At 36.5% G+C, this 23,664-nt stretch overlaps 1 pseudogene; it reads right to left on the reverse strand.

Annotated features, from left to right (window-relative positions):
• Positions 1 to 19,007: 19,007 nt before the first annotated feature.
• LOC131276907 (G2/M phase-specific E3 ubiquitin-protein ligase pseudogene) lies at positions 19,008 to 20,853 on the reverse strand (annotated as a pseudogene).
• Between the last annotated feature and the right edge of the window lie 2,811 nt (positions 20,854 to 23,664).

Raw genomic sequence — 23,664 nt, forward strand, 5'->3', positions numbered from 1 at the left:
AAAATGATGGAGAGTTGAAAATATTCACAGATAAACAGAAACTGAAAAAGTATGCCAACAAGAAAACTCCCCTTCAAGAAATTCTAAAGGGAGTTCTGCAGGAAGAAAGGGAAAAAAAGGACAGGCAGAGTTGGAGGAGAGTGTAAGAGCAACAAAAAAGACAAAAATAGAAGGAAAAAAATGCAAACAAAATATGACAAACACAACTCCAATCAAAATATGGCTAACACAAATAATTCCTTGAAAGTAATAACACTGAATGTTAACGAATTAAACTCACCTATCAAAAGATTCAGACTGGGACATTGGATAAGGAAATATGATCCATCTATATGCTGTCTACAAGAGACACATCTTAGACCCAGAGAGTCATGGAGGTTGAAAGTGAATGGCTGAAAACAATCATACAAGCAAACAATAACCAAAAAAAGGCAGGAGTAGCTATATTAATATCACACAAAATAGACTTTAAATGCAAAATAATTGTGAGAGACCAAGAAGGATACTACATTTTAATGAAAGAGACCATCTGTCAAGAAGATCAAACAATCAAAAATATTTATGCTCCTAACAAGGGCGCCTCTAAATACGTAAGGCAAACACTGGAAAAACTAAGTGAAAATATAGATGCATCTACAATTATAGTGGGGGATTTTAATACACCACTATCAATTCTTGACAGAATATCTCAAAAGAGAATCACTAAAGAAGCAAAACATTTGAATAGTATATTAGAGGAGCTGGATCTAATGGACATATATAGATAATTACACCCAAACACAGCAGGATATCCATTTTTCTCAAGCGCACATGGATCATTCTCCAAGACAGACCATATGCTAGGCCATAAAGAAAGGCTTAATGAATTCAGAAAGATCGAAATCATACAAAACAATATCTCTGACCACAGTGGAGTAAAGCTGGAAATTTGCAAGGGACAGAGGCCCAGATTTCATACCACAATTTGGAAATTAAACAGCACACACTTAGGAAAATAGTGGGTCAAAGAAAAATCTCAAAAGAAATCAATGTCTACCTTGAAACAAATGATAATTATAACACAACGTACCAAAATTTATGGGATGCAGCAAAAGCAGTACTGAGAGGGAAATTTATAGCCATAAATTCATATATCAAAAAAGAAGAGCAAAAATTGAAGAACTAACTGCACATTTCAAGGAATTAGAAAAACAACAACAAAGTAACCCAACAGGAAGAAGAAGGAAGGAAATAACAAAGATAAGAGCAGAACTAAATGAAATAGAAAATAAGAAAGCACTTGAAAAAATAAACAACACCAAGAGCTGGTTTTTTGAGAAGATCAACAAAATTGACAAACCTTTAGTGAGACTAACAAAGGAAAAAAGAGAGAAGATGCAAATACACAAAATAAGAAATGAGAAAGGCGATATCACCACTGACCCCACAGAAATAAAGACTATCATAAGAGGACACTTTGAAAACCTATATTCCAACAAAAATGACAATTCAGAGGAAATGGACAAATTCTTAGAAACCTATAAGCAGCCCATATTGATGAAAGAAGAAATTGATGATCTTAACAAACCAATCACAAGCAAAGAGAAAGAAGCAGTCATTAAAAACCTCCTAACTAAGAAGAGCCCAGGGCCAGACGGCTTCACAGGTGAATTCTACAAAACATTCCGGAAAGAACTAACAGCAATCCTGCTGAAACTCTTCCAAAAAATCGAATCAGAAGGAATATTGCCTAACTCCTTCTATGATGCCAACATTACCCTAGTACCAAAGCCAAACAAAGACACCACAAGAAAGGAAAATTACAGACCAATTTCTCTAATGAACCTAGATGCAAAAATACTGAACAAAATACTTGCTAATCGTATTCAACAACACATTAAATGAATTATACACCACGACCAAGTGGGATTTATTCCAGGTATGTGAGGATGGTTCAACATAAGAAAATCAATCAATGTAATACACCATATCAACAGAATGAAGGAAAAAAAATCACATGATTATATCTAGAGATGCAGAAAAAAGCATTTGACCATATACAGCACACTTTCTTGATAAAAACACTCCAAAAGATTGGAATACAAGGAAATTTTTTGAACATGAGAAAGAGTATATATGAAAAACCTACAGCAAACATTGTTTACAATGGAGAAATCCTAAAACCCTTCCCTCTAAACTCAAGAACAAGACAAGTATGCCCATTGTCTCCCCTTCTATTTAACATTGTCTTAGAAGTACCTGCTCAAGCACTGAGGCAAAAACCAGATATAAAAGGCATTCAAATTGGAAAGGAAGAAGTCAAAATTTCATTATTTGCAGAAGACATGCTCCTATACATAGAAAACCCTGAGAGATCTACAACAAAGCTTCTAGAACTCATAAATTAGTTTAGTAAAGTCACAGGTTATAAGATCAATGCGCAAAATCAGTAGCATTTCTGTACACTAATAATGAGCAAGATCAGGAGGAAATCAAGAAACAAATACAATTCACAATAGTAAATAAAAAAATCAAATACTTAGGAATAAATTTAACTAAATAGGTAAAAACCTTATACACCAAGAACTATACAAGACTGTTCAAGGAAATCAAAGAAGACCTAAATAAATGGAAGAATATTCCTTGGTCATGGATAGGAAGACTGAATATTATTAAGATGTCTATCCTACCAAAACTGATCTACACATTCAATGCAATCCCAATAAAAATCAACATAGCCTTCTTTAAGGAACTAGAAAAACTAACTATGAAATTTATTTGGAAAGGAAAGAGGCCCCGAATAACCAAAGACATATTGAAAAAGAAAAATGAAATAGGAGGAATCACACTTCCTGACTTCAAAACATACTACAAAGCTACAGTAGTGAAAACAGCATGGTATTGGCATAAGGACAGACACACAGACCAATGGAATCGAATTGAAAGTGCTGATATAGGACCTCATATATATAGCCATATAATATTTGATAAAGCCTCCAAACCCTCTCAACTGGGAGAGAATGGCCTATTCAACAAATGGTGCCTGGAGAACTGGATAGCCATATGTAGAAGAATGAAAGAGGATTACCATCTCACACCTTATACAAAGATCAACTCAAGATGGATCAAAGACCTAAATATAAGAGCCAAAACCATAAATATCTTGGAAAGCAGTGTAGGGAAACATCTACAGGACCTTGTAATAGGAAATGGATTCAGGAATATCACACCAAAAGCACGAGCAGCAAAAGAACAAATACATAAATGGGACTTCCTCAAAATTAAAGCCTTCTGCACCTCAAAGGAGTTTGTCAAGAAAGTAAAATGGGAACCCACACAATGGGAGAAAATATTTGGCAACCATATATCTGATAACAGACTTATAACTTGCATATATAAAGAACTCCTATATCTTGAAAATCAAAAGATAAACAACCTATTTAAAAAATGGGAAAAAGATTTAAACAGACACTTCTCCAAAGAAAACATACAAATGGCTAAAAAGCACATGAAAAAATGTTCCAAATCTCTAGCTATCAGGGAAATGCAAATCAAAACTACAATGAGATACCATCTTACTCCCATAAGATTGGCAGCTATGAAAAAACAGAAGAATACAAATGCTGGAGATGATGTGAAGAAAGGGGAAAACTCATCCACTGTTGGTCGGAATATAGAAGGATTCAACCATTCTGGAGGACAGTTTGGCGGTTCCTCGAAAAACTAACCATAGATTTGCCATATGACCCAGCAATACCACTGCTGGATATATACCCAGCAGAACTGAAAACAAGGACACAAACCAATATATGTACAACAATGTTCATAGCAGCATTGTTCACTATCGCCAAAAGTTGGAATCAACCCAAATGCCGATCAACATATGAGTGGATCAATAAAATGTGGTATATACATACAATGGAATACTACTTGGCTTTAAGAACAAATACACTAAAAACACACGTGATAACATGGATGAATCTTGAGAACCTTATGTTGAGTGAAGCAACCCAGGCATTGAAGTAAAAACACTACATGACCTCAATGATATGAAATAAGTAACCTGCCTCAGAGAGCTAGATACTGCAACATAGGCTTACAAGAAATCGGGGGGTGGAGGAAGGATGTGAGCCGACGTCTGCAGGGGTGGAATCTATGATGAGCTGGTGGTAGGTATGAGCACAAAGAAGAGATAAAATGGGGACAAGGGGTTGCCTTTGGGTGGGGCTTTGCGTGTTTGAGGGGGGCTGGGGATGGGTGGATGGGTAATATTTCCCAAAAATTTGGGGGCAGAGAGGGGCAACATATGAACATAGGAGAATGTCATGTGGTGGTTGAGAGAAAAATGCTGAGAAAATCGTATCAAAATATAATTAGGAGGGTTACCTGTTTAGGATGCTTGGAGGGGATGGTCTGATGCGGGACAGACTCCTGGGGAATGTCTGAATGCTCATTTTGCCAGGGTGGGTTGTACCATTGGGTAGAGACCCTAGTAGTGAGAGTTGGGGTGGACCCACATCCTGGGGAGGACTAATGCCATCAAATAGAACTGTATCTCTCGAGAGAAAGGGTGGCTCCCAGGGCACAAGGGCAGTTGAGCAAGTCAGGCCCTGAACACTGTTGCAAGTATCTCTGGACGTGACTCCTCAGGAAATGGAGACTGGCTGTCACTGTGGGCCCCAAGGGGAGAGGAAAATGGATGTTGAATGGATGGAACCAAGGTAAATGTGGGGGCAAGAGAGGAGTTTTGCAAGAGTATATGAGGATGAATATAAAACATGTCATATTACACCAAAAACATATAGGGGATGACAGACTAATAATGTAAACCATAATGTAAAACATAGGATAACTAGAAAATTTAGAAAACTGTATATCCTGAAGTATGGACCACATTGTAAGCACAGATGTCACCTTGTTTGAAAGCTATTGTTTTGGAGTCTGTACATCAGTTTCAGTAAATATGATATGAATAAGTTAAAAGATTATTGCTGTGGAAGGGAACAGGTTTTATGGTGGATGTGTGGGAGTACTGTATATTGTATATATGAATTACTGTGATCTGAGACTCTTGTGAAGAGAAGCTCAATAATTAGGAAAAAATAAAAGAAAAAGATAGGATGTAGAATTTTTCCAAATCAATACATACTCTAGATCTAACCTTTATTTTTTTTTTGAGCCTAATGTTATTTTATTGGCTTCTCCTGTATTTAGATTAAACATTCATTTTAAACAACAAATTATGTGTCTTATGCCCATTTAGTTCATGGTAAACTGATACATACAGTACTGAATCCTGGGTCACACATCACAGAGTAAACAGTATCTACTTGAAAAGGACCTTGTCTTTTCCATCCACACAGAGCCTGTAGTGTTCAGTCTCCCAAGGCACTCCTGCCTTGTCCTCTTTTTTTTTTTATTTTTTTACTTTTTTATTTTTTATTGACTTTGTAATAATATTACATTAAAAATATATATGTGAGGTCCCATTCAACCCCACCCTCCCACCCCCCCTCTCCCCCCACCAACAACACTCGTTCCCATCATCATGACACATCCATTGGATTTGGTAAGTACATCTTTGGGCACCTCTGCACCTCATAGACAATGGTTCACATCATGGCCCATACTCTCCTCCATTCCATCCAGTGGGCCCTTTGAGGATTTACAATGTCCGGTGATTACCTCTGAAGCACCATCCAGGGTAGCTCCATGTCCCAAAGACGCCTCCACCTCTCATCTCTTCCTGCCGTTCCCCATACCCATCGTCCACCATGTCCACTTTTCCCAATCCAATGCCACCTCCTCTATGTGGACATTGGATTGGTTGTGTCCATTGCACCTCTATGTCAAGAGGAGGCTCAGATTCCACATGGATGCTGGATGCAATCCTCCCATTTTCAGTTGTAATCACTCTAGGCTCCATGGTGTGGTGGTTGTCCTTCTTCAACTCCATCTTAGCTGAGTGTGGTAAGTCCAATAGATCAGATTGTAGGTGCTGGAGTCTGTTGAGGCTCAGGACCTGGCTATCACATTGTCAGTCCAGAGATTCAAATCCCCTAAATATATCTTAAACCCCAACATTAACTGCACCTCCAGCACATTAGCATGAAAGTCTTATGAAGGGAGATCCCATTTGAGTCCAGATTCATCACACATAAACACCATTTCCAAAGAGGGGCCATCTGCCCTGGTAGTTAACCCCATCGGCCATGACCATAACTCCCATGGGTCTCTTTAGCCCTCAAAGGAACCAATATCTGGGGGTTGTATCTGCTTTATCTGTCTCTCTGACTCTGCTCAGTTGTGCATGAGGGCAATCCTGCCAGCCTCCAGACTCTTTTTTAGAAACTCGTAGCTATATAAACTCATTTCTCCTTTCCATTTCCCCCTTACTTTAGGTCAAACAGCATTTTAAAGTCATGGTATTTTATGTAGACATGGATATTCTGCTGTCTAGATCTAACCTTTAAACTCATTGCTATATTCCATTTTACTAGTAAGGGAACCTGACATTATATTGGGCTTCAATTTACAGGAAGTTTTGGATCACAGAGTGGTTCAACAATGGCAGCGGAGGAATACGGGTATGGGATGTTATTGACAGGTGATATATGGTTGACAGGGAGTTATACATGGCATATGTCCAGGGTGCATGGTAATATTTGGATATACTCATAGTGGAAACAATTAAAAACAACAGCTGGGGGGGTACTGGGTTCCTGGCTGTGGGTGCTCTGTCATGGTCCCTAGGGGAGCAGCAGCAGTCCCCCAGGTGCAACGGTAAGGACCAGGAAGGAATGAGGGTCCAACAGTGGGCTCCTGATACTAATGACTATGCTTGTGAGCCTATATGCCTGAAATAAGAACAAGGTCTAAAGCAGCAATGTGCCTGGGAGTTTCCTCCTGACAGCCTCCATGTTAGTCAAATGTGGCCAGTCTCGAAGCCAAACTCAGCATGTAGATGCAGTGCATTTCCCCCAGTGTGGGACATGACACCCAGGGATGAGCATCCCTGGCACCGAGGGATCACTACCAAATACCAGCTGAAGATGCAACTAGAAAATGAGCTTGAATTAAAGGTTCATCACGGATCAGCAGAATATCCCTGTCTACAAATAATAACATGACTTTAAAATGCTGTTCGACCTAATGTAAGGGGGAAATGGAAAAGAAAAATGAGTTTATATGGCTATGAGTCTCTAAGAAAGAGTCTGGAGGTTGTCATAAGGATTGCACACCTGAGCAGAGTCTTAGAGACAGATAAAGTAGATACAACCCCAGGTATTGGTTCTTTTGAGGGCTAAAGAGACCCACGGGTTCTATGGTCATGGCAGATGGGGTTCACTGCCATGTCAGTTGGCCCTTCTTTGGAGCTGGTGTTTCTGCATAATGGAACTGGACTCAGATGGGATCTCTTTTCACAAGACTTTCATGCTACTTTACTGGAATTGTAGTTGGTGTTGGGGTTTAAGATATATTTAGGGGATTTGAATCTCTGGACTGACAATATGATAGCCAGGCCCTGAGCCTCAATAGACTTCAGCTCCTACACTCTGATTTATTGGACTTACCCCACTCAGCTAACATGGAGTTGAAGAATGTCAACCACCATACCATGGAGCCTAGAGTGCCTACAACTGAAAGCAGGACTGCATCCAGTATCCATGTGGAATCTAAGCCCCCTCTTGACATAGATGTGCAATGGACACAACCAATCCAATGTCCACAGAGAAAATGTGGCATTGGTGTTGGAAGGGTGACCATGGTGGCTGCTGGGTGTGGGGAATGGGAGGAAGAGATGAGATGTGGAGGCGTTTTCGGGACTTGGAGTTGTCCTGGGTGGTGCTTCACGGACAATTATGGGACATTGTAGATTCCCCCAGGTCCCACTGGATGGAATGTGGGAGAGTGTGGGCTATGATGTGGACCATTAACTATGAGGTGCAGCCATTCCCAGAGATGTACTTACCAAATGCAATGGATGTGTCATGATGATGGGAGAGAGTATTGCTGTGGGGGGAGTGGGGGGTGGGTGGGGTGGGGTTGAATGGGACTTCATATTTTTTGAGTGTAATATTTTTAAAAAAATGAATTAAAAAATAATAAATTGCCATAAGCAGATTGTACTTAATTATTAGCAATTAATATTCCACTATCTGTACACATAAAAGCAGAAATCTCCTTCTGTGTCAGAGATTATTTCAGAATCATTTCTTATACTGAGAAGCATTTTGAAGTTTGATGTAATCTATAAAAGATTAATTTTAAAAATAAAAGTAGAGTCATAGGTATAAAAAATTGGATTTTTTCATTGGAAATGAATGGGTAAATTTTATGTAACCCAAATGACAATATATACATTTCTATATCTCTCTCTTTACTCTTTGATCATACAGACTATTATTACTGTGGCTTAAAAATGGGAGTGAATAGGCATAGGGAATTGGAATAAGCTTAATTGGGTTATAACTTGCAATGTAAGTCCTAGGCAAAATTTCAGAATCCAGAGGTAAGTACATCATTGTGAAAACAAGGCAGACTGAGAATTTTGGAATTGGGGGTAGTCAGCATCACTGCCACACAGGGAACGTAATATTCAAAACAAAGCAGGATAGTGGGGAATTTTCAAAGACCTTTCCCATCAGGAAGCATCAAGGCAGATTGGCCATAGAAAGAGACCTGTGATGGCAGAGGGGTCATGAAAGGCTGCAAGATGGGCTGCAACTAGACCACTGATTACTTCACTGGTGGTGGAGAGGTCTTCCAGGCAAGGGACACCTCTATGGGGAAAACTCTGAGGTGAGAATTAAGGCAGTATTTTTGGAACAACCAGGAAGTAAGACATACTGAATTAGTTTATTTAATAGAAGTAGGAAGATTACTAAGGTAGAAAATGTTTAATATGAGTGGGAAGATTACTGTTTTAGGAACTGACAAGCAGTAGTAGGGGCTCCTGCTCTGTTACTGTCTCTGAGAAATTGAACCAGTGACTGAATGTACTTCTGCATCATTTCTCCATGGATGAGAAGGTGATATTAGTTGTATGAACTTCAAGATGCAGTTCTGAAATTCAATCCAAACATAATCCCAGTTATTCTTTATATACAGAGTCAAGTATAGGCAGAAGACTCAAAATAACAGTTTTCAGGAGGCATTGGTAAACAGAGGAGAGGCAAGAAAAACAAAGACATCTTGAATATGGTGGTTTGAGGACAGGAAGCATGAAAAGAATGGACAGATATAACTGATGGAACAAAACCAGATGCTCTTTCATTTCTAAGTGCTATATTCCATGGGTAATTCCTATTTCTTCCCACATTAGATGAAGAATAAAATATTTAGAAAATTTACTAGGTTTTCTTGCCTTGGTATTCCTATGTTACTAAAGTTAGCAATTTTTCATTACTTTTTATCCATTTATGTGTTTATATTCAGTTCTACATGACAACTCAAAAGCCACCTAATCTGAGTGGCCTTGCCAGACCACCCTTTCCTGCACAGGGCATCCGTTGTCATTCTATGGCCTTCTCCTCTGCATTTTTTTGCTTCATAAATCAGGGCACCAACTGAAAGATAAATATAAACTCTAAATACTAACTCACTAAAATATTAACTTTAAGGGCCAAAATTAAAATTAAAATTGGTGACTTGAACATTTAAAATATATTTTTTAAGATTTATTTCTTTATCCTCCCTCCCCTCCCCCTTCCTCCCCTCCCCCTTTCCACCCCCTCTCCCTCCCCACCCCACCCTGCTATTTTTGCTGCCTGTCCATTCACTGTGTGATCTTCTGTATCTATTTCTCTTTTTGTCATGTTTTCTCATTTCTTCTCTAGGATTCAATCCTGGGGACCTCTGATGTGGAGGGAGTTTCCCTGAGTCTCCCTGTCAGCTGCACCATCTCAGTTCCTGGTCTCTGTTGCTCTTCACCTTGACCCTCCCCTTCGCCTCTCTTTTGTTGCATCATCATCTTGCTAGGTGACTCACTTGCATGGGCACTGGCTCATTTTGTGGACACTCAGCTCACCGCATGGGCACTGACTTGCCCCACAGGCACTGGCTCACCACACAGATACTCGTGCAGGCACTTGGCTTGTCATGCATGCACTCAGCTTGCTGTGCAGGCACGGGCATGGTAACGTGTGTGGGCACTCAGCTTGCTGTGCAGACACTGGCTCACCACGCAGGCATGCTTTCTCTTTGTTTGCACCAGGAGGCCCCAGGGATGGAAGCCAGGTCCTCCCATATGGTAAGGCAGAAGCCCTATCACTTGAGTCACATCGGCTTCTCTCAAAATATGTTTTAATGAATTGAAGCATGTAAAATGTTCCTATGTTAATAAAGAAGAAAATTTCCTCCAATTCATGTCCTGAACAGGAAATATTAAAAAACAAACATGCAATAGAGACTGAAAGATTGTGCTTTTTGACACTCTCCTCACTTTTTGTGGATGATAAGTTAAGATTTTGCTATCATGTGGAACAAAACTGCCTGAAATCACATATTTTTCTTTCCTTTTTTGAGTTGGTATTAGCTGTGTACTTGCCTATCCAGTTTTCCACTCTTTTGACTTTGTTTTCTTATAAAATCTTAATGTGCTTCTCTGCAGTGTTCCCAGGTGTAATTTGATGCAGTCTCGTTTTGCTTATTTTTCATACAGAATAAATAATTTTATCTTCATGGTCTGTATCTCTCCCTTCCTTTTTCTCTCCAGTTCTATCTCTCTCCACCTTTTATTATCAGCTAGAAATCCATGCCATCTATACCATTTATGTGAAGCAATAAAGTAATACACATTTTTTGTGATAACCTTCATATGGCAAGATCCCGAGTGCCTTCAGAATCATCAGTGCATGATATTCTAACAAAACTTTGAGAATTTATACTTCAATAAATACTGTGATAACTTGCAACTAAAATTGGGAGTCCTGATCCCATTGCCATATTAGATAATAGAGTTTAAGGTATGCAAGTTTATTTATCTTTTACCACAGACTGCATTTGGATTCTGTTGATGACACGGATTAATCAAATCACTAATACTGTAGAACGTTGGACAGCACATAGGGTACTAAAAGATTGAGTTTTTTTAAACTATTAATGATAATTATTGTTTTAGCTAACATTATTGTCCTAGGCCTGAAGTTGAGTGCTTTAGTATGCACTTGCTCATTTCATTCTAACAGCAATCCTATGAAACAGATACCAGTATAAATCTCATTGCACAGAGAGGAAATGGAATACATGGAGAGCTTTTTAAAAATTCTCAAGACCATAGAACTAGAGTGAGATGGATCTAGGACTTGACACTACCCCAGTTTGACTCTAAAGTCTATCCTCCTAACTTTATCCTTGTTATCATTTGGTTGTATCTATTTTATCTACTGATCTGTTCATCTCTCTGTGAACCATTTGCAAGTAAATTGCAGACATCAAACCACCTCACCTTTAAATACTTTAGTTTGCATATTCTAAAATAAGAATATTTTCCCACACCTAAGAAAACCAACAATAACTTTCTAATTCTCTAATCTTATCTAAATGCTGACAAAATTAAAATTTCTTCTTTAGTTTCATTTAATCCAGACTAGTCCCCCACTTTTTCCTTTATATTTTTGAAAATGATATTGAATTATGAGAAGACCTGGCCAGTTGTCTTTCAGAAATTCCCCTTCTTGTATTGGTCTTATTGTTCTGCCATGTCATTAACTTGTTTTCTATGCCATGTGTTTTTAGTAAACCAAAAGATTAATCTGAAGGTTTGCCTAGATTGGGGTTGCAATTATTGAAAAGAATACTTCATAAGAAATATTGAATTTCATGCTGTCACTACCGTATTGTCTCAGTATATATGATGCTACCTATGATCATTTGGTTAAAGTGGTGACCACTTCATTGAAGCCCATTTTTGGTTTATGATTTTTTCCTAACTAAAAAATAATCTGTAGGATGATACTGTGGCAAGATATAAATAGTGTATTCCCCAGTAATGTTTGGGTGATCACAATAATCCTTGCCTGATTCAATTATTACTCTGGAGCTGCAAAGTATATATTTCTAGCATATCATATTTCTATCATTCCTTTCATATTTCTTGCATTACTCTTTAAAGGAGTGTCCATGATTAATTTGTGATGTTTACCACATGAGCAGGAGGAGTAAATGGTGAAATGTGATTTTTTGGTTTCATTTCTGATGTAAATATATTCTCTTTCAAATTTCAGAATTTAATGTTTAAAATGGCTTAATTTTCATTCAATGTGTTGAACAGCTGCCATATACTCACTAATCTCTGTTTTATACATAACTGATAAGTTATGATTGCCTATATCACATTATTAAGTTTTACTGATGAAACCTTAAATAAGTCTTCCAGGTATTTCATATAAGTGAGTTCATATAATATTTATCTTTTTGAGTTTGTGAATGTAATTAATACCACTGAGTTGTGTACTTGAAATTGTTAAAATGGGAAACTTTGAGTTGTATATATATTACTATGATAAAAAGTTTAAAAAAAACTGCCAGTGATTTTTACCAATTTATAAATCTGGAAAATTTCATTTTATTATTGGCATAATTTCCAAGAGTTTCATGACTGCTATCTGATTTAATTCTTTAATGATTATATGAGATTGCATTGACTACTGGTGAAAAAAGATTGAGTAAACTCAGTCAGACAATGCATAACTTAATACATGGTTAATCCAGCACTGAACCCTAAGTCTTCAGAGTTTTTAAAAAGTTTTCCACCCTAGCATATAGGTTCTACACAAGTTCCATAGACTTGAATATAGGTCCTAGAGCTGCAGGTCAACATCAGAGTTGTGCCAGGTACTATGAGCTGGAATTGATAGGCTGGTTGTTGGTTCATATTTACCAATAGCTTAGATGTGGTTAGAATCATGTAGGTGACCAGATGGCAGCATCTTTGTCTTATAGCTGATACGGTATCAACTTCCCTCATCTCCATTTAAAAATTATGGAATAGTATAGAAAATACACACATATATTTAAACTTTATAAATGTTCATACTAAAAATTATGATATGGGAATTGGCTGTGCCTCAATCAGCTGGGCTCCCATCTACCATATGGGAGGTCCTGGGTTCCCATCCCAGGGCCTCAGTGGAAGGCAGGCTCACCTGCATGCTGCAGAGTGCCACAAGCCTGGGCACTGTGGAGTGCCACCCAGCTCACAAGCACTGCAGAGAGCCAACTCAGCAAGGTGATGCAACAAAAAGGGAGAAAAGCAAAAATGCACAAAAGAGTGCAGTGAAAGGACACAGAGAGCAGACAGCAAATGAGCCACAAGGGGGGGATAAATAAAAATAAATACAGACACAGAAGAACGCCCAACAAATGAACACAGAGAGGAGACGGTATGCAAAAAAAGAGCCATAAGGGAGGGGAATTTAAAAAAAGTGTGTTATGATTAACCATAGGAGTTACATTTCACTATTTCATACAATCACAAAAATATGAAATAACCAGAATGCACAAGAAATTATGACACATTCATAAGTTTATATTACACAGCATTATAAATAAAGTTGTAAAAATATATAAAGCTTTGTAAAGCAAATTAACTTTATCTACTCAAGCTGAAAAATATTTATACCATATGTGGTAAGTTGATTAATGACTTCCCAAAGATGTCCATATTCCAATTCCTAGAATTTGTGGATATATTAGATTACATGATAAAGAGGAATTAAAGTAGCCAATAGAAATATGGCTGCTAATTAACCTTAAGATAGGGAGATTATTCTAGGTTATTTGGGTGAACACAGTGGATGTAGCAAGGGCTCTTGAAGATGGAAGAAGGAAGCAAAAAGGTCAGTGCGAGAGTATTAGGATATGAGAAAGAGTTAATCAGTTAGAGCTGGTTTTCGAAGTTGGAAGAGGACTGTTTTAGTCAGCCAAAGGGGTGTTGATGCAAAATACCAGAAATTGGTTGGCTTTCATAAAGGGTATTTATTTTGGGGTAGAAGCTTACAGTTACCAGGCCATAAAGTTTAAATTACTTCCCTTACCAAAGTCTTTTGCCACGTGTTGGAGTAAGATGGCTGCCCACGTCTGCCACGGTTTGGGCTTAGGTTCCTCTCTTCATGGGACTTGCTTCTCTCTGGCTGAGGGTTCCTCTCTTCATGGGGCTGCATATCTCTCTGGACTTAGTTGCTGTGCTCACTCCACAAGGCCAGCTGTAGACTATCAGACAAATGGCTCCATCTCTCTGCCCAGTGCTTCTGCCATGTGTCAGGAGCCGTCTCTTTTCCTCTGTGTTCATCTCCTGTGTGTACACTTCCTGGGCTCCAGCTCCAATTTCCAACATCAAAATTCCAACACCTAAAAATCCAACATGAAAATCCCCAACTCTGTCCTTTGCCATGTCTTTTATCTGTGAGTCCCCACCTACCAACACCTTACTGATGTGGCTCAAGAGAAGCAGTAATCATAATTTAATCATGCCCAGGTACAGACCAGTTTACAAACAAAATCCAGTATGTAATTTTGGAATTCATAGCTATATCAAACTGCTACAGGGACTCTAGCCAAGGAATGCGGGCAGTCTATAGAAACTGGAAAGAGCAAGGAAATGGATGTTCCCCTAGAGCCTCCAGAAAATAACAGCCCTATTGACACCTTGATTTTAACCTAATGAGGCCCATTTTAAAAAATCTAATTGGTACATCAGTTATAGGAATCTAATAATTTGCAACCAATAATACTCCTTATAGAACATTAGATCATGAGAGCCTGAAAAAAAATGTTCGTTTGTTTTAGCATTTTTATGGCAAATTATGAACATTGCTCTTCCAAACACTCTTAATAAATAAAAAAAAGGAATCCTTAAATCCGAGGTTGGATTATACCAAAATCTTATCTACAGTTATTGGATGCAGTATTCCATATATGTCTGTCAGTTTAAGTTCATCAATTCTATTATTCAAATTTTCTATATCCTTTCTGATTTTTTTTGGACTGCTTGATCTAACAATTACTGAAAGATTGTGTAAAAATAATTGACTGTGGAGGTGAATTTATCTATTCTGTTTGATAATTCTTTCAAGTTTTGCAGTATATACTCTTGAGACTATCATTATGTGCATTATATTTCAGAATTGCTTTTGTTTCCTACCAGAGTATTTTCTCTTTTGATTAAGAAGTGATCCTCTCTACCTCCCCTCAAACTTTTTGTTCTTTAGCCTATTTTGTCTGAAATGTCATCATAAAGTATATAACTGGATTTGCTTAATTCCAGTTTGTAATCTTTCACATTTAACAAGTGCACCTAGTCCATCTACATTTCTTATAATTACTTCTACTATTTTTATTTCATGATTTCTATTTGTCTTGCTCTTTCTATGTTTCTTCTTTCTCCATTAACTATTAGATTTTTCCATTTTTTTATTCGTGTAATCACATTTTAGTGTTTATCATAGAAAGTCAAGTGTTTTTAAGTTTTTCAACTCTAAAGTTATTTAATAACTGTTTATGCTCCTCTTGAAGAATATGAGGACATTAGACCTTAGACTATTTTAAACATTTTAACTCCTTGTTTGAGATACCACTTGTGTATTTTTGATCTACCATTTTTTTTAACTTGATAGTATATTTTCATCTATTCTGTTTGGGATTAATTTGGGAATTTGGATTCTGTGGGTTACTACCTTTAATCATTTCTGGACATTTCTTCATTATTTCATCAAAACATTTTTTCCAATCTAATAATTTTCAGCTATTCATTTTAAGCCCCTAGTAGTTGTATTTGAACATCCTCATTCTCTCCTCCATGTTCAATACACTCCTTTTAAAAATATTTTCCATCTTTCTGTTCTTTTGGAACTTCATTTCTGGATAATTTCCAGTTCTATATTTCAGGCTGTTAATTTATTCAGCTGTATTATGTCTGCACCTAAACTGCTTTTAACCCTATTGAGCTTATTATTGCTTCAATTATATATTTTATTTCATATATATTTATAAATCATAATCATATATTATATTTCAGTTATAAAAATATTCATTCCTAGAACATTCTACTTTGTTTTTCAATTACTCCTAGTCAATATACTTTACCTCAATGTTTTAAAAAATATTTATATATTAAAAAATACTTGTTTTATATTGTGTTTGACAGTTCTAATATTGGAATTCTTCATAGGTCAGATTTTACTCTCTTGTTTCTGTTGGTTGTTATTCATAGTACATTGTTTTCACCTGAATCTTGTATTGTCTGCTATGAGCCCATACTTCTTGGAATTTTAACACTGTGAATACTTTTCAGCCTGGAATGAACATGGGTTCTTTCAGAGAATATTTCCAGTAGGTCCTGCTATATGACTGGTAGCACCCCCAAAATGAGACCATTAAATCTGAGGAACTATTCAAGGGAAGGCTGTTTGTGGTTATTAGTTCTCAAAGAGAAACTTTTAATTTTTAACTTTTTTTGTAGAGACATATACACAACTCAAAATTTCCCATTTTAACCACTTTCAAGTGTACAGTTCAGTAGTACTAAGTACATTCACATTGTTGGTCTTTCCCCCTTGATAGTGACAGAACTTGAAATAGCCAGTCTTCTTGCAGGTCCCTGTTGGTAGGAGAAGACAAGGGAGCAGAGCTTTTTTCCTGATCTACCTTGCATTGAAATGTGTAGCCCTGTAGGGGCCACAGGCTTATAAATGAGTGTCCTGTCATATTCCCCATCTTGGAAGTGCGTCCTGGTCTTTGTCTCTGTTCTCTGATATACTTCTGAGTCCATAAAATCTAAGCTTAAGTTTCCTGGGTTCAATCAATGCCTTAAATGCAAATGTGAACTTCTACTTATTTCTGTAGGTTCTTGCCTTTCTCTGGATTTTGGCCCAAATATGCCCTACATAATATATTGAAGAAGATATATGTATATTTCATCTGGAACTGTTAGGGCAAATTAATTTTTATTCTATGATTCTATTTATCTTTATCCTATTGGATTGGATAAGCTTTCCTTATCATTTTTATTTTATTTTTGCATCCCTGACTTGGAAGTTATAATTCTACAATTTTAAAATATTCTAAAATTTAAAAAACGATAACATACATATTTGACATGAATTCTAAAGCAATTTATATCCTTTTCTCCTAAGAATACAAAGATTAAAATGCTTTTATATGTTATTTGATTTCTGGCATTTTAGTTTTACTCCCTGCCCCATCCAACTAGAAATCATTTTTATTATTATCTGATATAGTCAATCCTTCTTTAGATGTAGCACTCTATCCAGTACATTCCTTTCTCACCACTCCTTCTTGCAATACATTTCTTCCTTCTGAATTTAACTTCTTTTACCATGAAGTATATCCTTACTTAGAGGAAATCTTCTCTCTTTTGTTCTTGATTTAGAATTTTTTTTTTTTTTTACTTTTTCCTTATTTCAGAATCAAAGTTAAGCTGGATCGTGATTATAAATAATTTTCTTTTACCACATTAATTTTATTCCCATATGTTCTGGACTCCATTATTGCTACTAAAATATTAGCAAAGGTAAAATTTCTTTTTCAAGAAAATTAGTCTGTTTCTTTCTCTTTGACTATTTTTACAAACTGTTCTTTGCCTTTTTACTCAACAGTTTAATTTCAATGTGGTTAGGTGTACATTTTACTTTATTTTTTTCTATATTTTATTAAATATGTTCCCTAGTAAGGACCCTTATCTTTAATCAGTTATGGGAAATTCTCAGTAGTAATCTTTGATATCAGGTTTTTCTGTTCTCTGGATTCTTTTCTTCAGATGCTCTAATTAATTTGTTAGACCTTCCCCTTCTATCTTCAAGGTCTGTTAACTTTTCTTCCTTGTCTTCTATTTAACTGTATTCATTCCTGGGTAATTTCATCACATACATATTCAAATGTACTAAATCTGTCTTCTGAGGATGCATTTATTTATTTATTTTTTCCAGGAGTCTAACTTCATTCTTTTTAAAATATCCCAGGTCTTTTGTGATTATGCCTTTTTATTTATAACTTATGCCTTCAATTTCTTTTTCCTATTAATATAATTATTCATATTTAAATCTATCAACAGGTGTTTTTTAAAGAGCTTAGAAAGGAAATACAAATATTTTATTAAAGAATTTATAGAAGGACATACACAAACACAGTAGTTATCTCTGTATGGTGAGATTAGTGTGGATTTTTCATTTTGTCTATTTGTTGTTGTTGTTTTCACTTTATTTCTACATTGCTTATGTAATAACAGATACCCTTCAAAGCCAGAGAAAATAACTAGTGCTATGGTGCCAGGTTACCTATCATACAAACATCCTGATAATAAATAAATGTCAAATAGCCAAACCTACAATATGACAATCTACTGAGATCATTCAGATACCTAAACTTTTTGGGGATCAGTCATAACTATGGTTTAATACCACATGTTGGATATAAATAAAAAAAATTAAGGTTTTAAAAATGACAGACTTTCTTAGATATTTTCAAATACAATTTATATCCACCTCTAAAGTGTTTTCAAGCCAATGGAATGTCTGTAGCTTTCAGAATATTGTGCACTTTTGCTTTTTATATAATACTATTTCCCATTACGCATAATCTAACTGCAGTATGATTCTGTTTTAATATAAGTCAACAATTTTCATGCAGTTTAACCATCTACTGAGTGCCATTTTAGAAAAGCACACATAAACATACAGCCCAGAATATACACCTCTGATTTATATAAGAGGAATTATCCATTTAGCTTTTCTACAAAATGCTTTAGTTAAATAAGAAATAATTTGAAAACTGTATAAAAAGAGAAAAATCATTGTGGCATCTTCCAGCTAACAATTTACAAAAGTAGCAAAACATTTTTTCCTTAAATATTATACTACTATGCTTCAAGAATTCTTTACAGTCATTCTGTAAGTATTTATATTGAAATTTATGAAGCATGTATATTAAGACAATGAAAAATTCACCAATTTTGATTAGTACACTTCAACAAAAATTTTTTTAGCTTAAATTTCCAAAGCATTCCTTCATGTTCATACAAATTTTATTGGACCCAGAAGCTGACATGTTTATTCAAAAGTGATGATGGACAGATTTCTGAAACAAAAGAAAGGCTCAATAGCAACTTTAAAAGAAATATCTTTGTTCAAAGAAACATTTTAATGTCCCACATAGTGAGAACTTTCTTCCTTTTCTAGTCTTAAAGTGTTTTTCTTTATGGCAAACTGCATATTTTCTTGAAATTCTTTAAATGTATTAGTTATTGGAAGAGATACTACACTTGTTTCTAATAGGAAAATCCATATGCAGGCACTCAATTGAAGGAGTGAGTTTAAATTCAGTAGGTGGAATGGAACTGCAACCAGTTGCAAAAATAAGAATATCTTCCATTGTTGTTGCAGATTTACAATTTTCAATAGCTTGTAAGTAACTGTTCCAAAATCCCAAAGTTTTATGTTAGACAATGGGTAGACTGTAAAAAGATCACTAAGAATTTTTACAGAAAGATTATAAGGTTTATGAGAGAGGATGCTGCAAAATGCTTCTGGAGAAGTCAGAATTTTATCTAAAATGTGAAGAATTTTCAGACCCTGCTTAAAACTCCCAAAGGTTGTTTGGGCTCTCTTAATTACACGGTAGAAAAGTATGTCTTTTACCAACATATATTTACCACTTAATGTCTAAGACATCCAATAATCTGTAGGTAATTAGAGCATTCATTTATTGCTGAGATAAAGTCAGCCATATTTGTTGTAGTATTTATCTTGGGCATTAAGGGACAAGTTCTTTGACAAGGACCCTTCAAACAGTGATGAGCTTTCAAGATGCTGCATTGAAAGACTCAGAAACTCTTGTCTTGATCCAGGATGCTCTTGGCCAAATTCATCATTTTCGCTTACATAGGCTATTTCAATTGAGTATACAGGATTAAAGCTTTGATTTCTGAATCTATCTAAGGCAATATTCCAGATATTGGCTTTGTTGATATATAATTTTTTAGTTTTTCTTTTAATTGGGAATCCTAACTCTATTAATACATTTTAAAAACTCTTCTAAATTTGCTGCCTTGCCTTCTTCTAACAGGTTGATTCCTTGCTCCTGTCCAGACCAGTGGGACTTCCAGGGGTGTTCTCATTAGATCTGGGCTCCAGGTGACTGAGTAATTTCGGTGATGACTCTTCTAAAAAACAATCAGTAATGTCCATGTTATTTGAATTGGGCTGAGTGTGTTTTTTGGCTTCTTTTGAAATCCCCTGAATTGTAGATGATACCTTCCACATTCTGAACACTCCCAATTTTGTTCCCATGATTGTGGTGAGCAACAGTCTAAATGGGTTTCACTAGAACCACAACATTGACAGTGTTTTATTTCTCATTTGCTGTCAGGTGCATTCTATTCTTGCCCTTTACAGCAACATCCCTGTACATCACAAGGCTCATGGTGCTGCAAAATCTCTCAATAATCATTTTCCTCTAGTTCCCAAGACACATCTTTTTTAGGAATATGAATTCCCATTTTCAACATCTCTTTCTGAAATGTATCACTATTATGGCATACGTGCATCTGAAGAAGAACACTCCTGCGTTTATTGCTTAAAATTGTAAACCGTTTCTGTGCAACCAAGCATTCTTACTACAAGGACTTGGTTATATACTATATGTTGGAATAGGCTCAATAAATTCCAAATGGTACATGCTAAGGACTCTCTATAACTATTAGATGTAATTATTTGAACAGGTTGATGGTTCCAACGAAATGACCCAAAATTGCCAGTAATCTGGAAAATGCATTCTCTCTGAAGGCCACATGTAAAATGATAATAACTTTTTACATCGGGGTGCATCATATCCAACTAAAGTGCCAGATTTCATGCAAAGACAGGGTTATTGGATTATATTTGTAAAATGCTCTGTCACAAGTATCATGTTTAATTGATTAAGTTATGATTAGGACTTTGGGCCATGTGAGTAGGGTGTTGAGTCCCTTCACCTTGGTGGGGAGGGACTCTCAGAGAAAAGACATGGCAAAGGACAGAGTTGGGAGATTTTACCTGGAGCCTAGTAAGTAAACACACAGTAGAATGCAAAGCAATTGAACCCAGAAAGAATCAAGTCCTAGGGAGAGAGAGAGAGCCATTTGCCTGATGGTCTACAGCTGACCTTGTGAAGCAGGCAGAGCAGTTGAACCCAGAGAGGCAAGCCTCAGGAAGAGAGGAACATAGGAAGCCAGAACCCTCAGACAACAGGAGCCATCATGCCCCTAGATGTAGCAATAGACTTTGGTGAAGGAAATGACTCATGTTTTATGGCCTGGAACTGTAAGCTATTACACAAAATAAATAACATTCATAAAAACCAACCATTTCTGATAATTTGCATCAGTGTCCCTTTGACTGACTAATACAGATTAAGTGGTAATTTCTCTTCTGAAACCATAGGGGCAAGAAGGCAGTGGTATATCATAGTTAAGGTGCTAAATGAAAAACTTCCAGCTAAGAAATCTCTATTCTGAAGAGCTCACAATTAAAAATGAGGGAGAGCTCAAAATACTCACAGATAAACAGAAATTAAGAGCATCTGTCAATAAGAAACCTGCACTCTCTTTGAAAGAGAGTTCTGCAGTTTGAAAGGAAAACCAGGAAAGAGTTGGATGAGAGTGTAAGAAAAAAAACATAAAGAGAAATATAAACAATATATGACATCAGAAACCTAAAAATATGGCTAATAAATGAATTCTTCTACAGTAGTAACATTGAATGTTAATGGATTAAACTCTCTGACCAAGAGTCAGAGACTGGCAGAATGGATGCAAAAATAGGACCCATCTATATGCTATCTACAAGAAACTCACCTTAGACACAGAGATGAAAGGATGCAGAAAGTAAATAGTTGGAAAATAATTTTACATACAAACAATAACCAAAAACAGGTGGGAGTAGCTATACTAATATCGGACAAAACACACTTGAAAAGAAAACTATTGTAGGAAGCAGCTCTGGCTCAATCAGATGAGCTCCCGTTTACCATATGGGAGGCCATTGGTTTACGTCCTGGGGCCTCCTTGTGAAGGCAGGCTTACCCGTGTGCTGCATGGTACTGTGCAGTCCATAGACACCACAGAGTGCCAACTGGCCTGCAGATGCCACAGAACACTGCAAGGCCCACAGATGCCACAGAGTGCTGCCTGGCCTGTAGATGCCATGGAGTGCCACTTGCAAATGCCATGTAGTGCCATCTGGCCCACAGATGACATGGAGAGCTGACGCAGCAAGATGACACAACAAAAAGGGAGACAAAGGAGAACACAGAAGAGACTGCAGTGAATGGACACAGAGGGCAGACAGCATGTAAAAAGCCATGGGGGGGGGGGGAGAAAAAATAAAACTTGTATAAAAAAGGATAACCTATGAAGAAGAAAGGACAAACATAAACATTTATGGACCTAACCAAGACTCCTAAAAATACTTGAGGTAAATATTGGAAAAACTAAGTAAAGAAATAGATGCCTCTACAGTTATAGTGGGGGACATTAAAACAGCATTATCAGAATTAGACAGAACATCTCAACAGAGAATCAATAATAAAACAAAGACTTTGGATAATACATTAAAGGATCTGGACCGAAAAGACATATACAGAACATTATGCCCAAATATATCCAGATAAACATTATTCTCAAGTGCACATGGATCATTCTCCAGGATGGATAATATTCTAGGCCCTAGAAAAACTGTCAATGAATTCAGAAAGATTGACCTTATACCAAGTAGTTTCTCTGACAACCACAGGATGGAGCTGGAAATTGGTCAAGTACAGAGAAGAATATTACAAACAAAGATATTGAAGTAAAACTGCTCTTAGACAATCAGTGAGTCAAGGAGGAAATTGCAAAAGATATCAGAAACTAAATTGAAACTAAATAAAATGACAACATAATGTATCAAAATCTATAGGTTACAGCAAAACCTATACTTAGAGGGAAGTTCTTAGCCATAAATCACTATATTAAAATAGAAGAGGTAAAATCAAAGAACTCACTGGACATCTGGAGGAATTAGAAAATGTACAACAAGCTAATCCCAAAGGAAGTATCAAGAAGGAAATAACAAAAATTAGAGTAGAGCTAACTGAAATTGAAAATAAGAAAGCAGTAGGAAAAATAAACACCAAAATCTGGTTCTTTGTGAAGATTAATAAAATTGACAAATACTTAGACTAACAAAGAGAAAAGGAGAGAAGGGGCAAGTACATAAAATAAGAAACAAGGAAGGAGGTATCACCACAGATGCTACAGAAATAGAATATCATAAGAGGAAATTTTGAAAAAGTGTATGCCAACAGTGGATAATTTTGAGGGAATGGACAAATTCCTAGAAACCACAAGCACCCTAACATTGATGAAACAAGAAATTCATGAACTCACCAGAACAATCACAAGTAATGAGATTGAATAAGTCATCAAAAACCTCCCAGATAAGAGCCCAGGACCAGATGGCTTCACATGTGAATTCTACCTAACATTCCAGGAAGAATGAACAACAATCCTGCTTAAATTCTTCCAAAAAATAGAAGTGGAGGGAACACTGCCTAACTCATTCTATGATGCCAACATCACCCCAATTCCAAAGCCAAACAAAGATGTCACAAAAAAAGGAAAACTACAGACCAATCACTCTAATGAGCCTA

Source organism: Dasypus novemcinctus, chromosome 30 (genome assembly GCF_030445035.2).
Source record: "Dasypus novemcinctus isolate mDasNov1 chromosome 30, mDasNov1.1.hap2, whole genome shotgun sequence".
Lineage (NCBI taxonomy): Eukaryota > Metazoa > Chordata > Mammalia > Cingulata > Dasypodidae > Dasypus > Dasypus novemcinctus.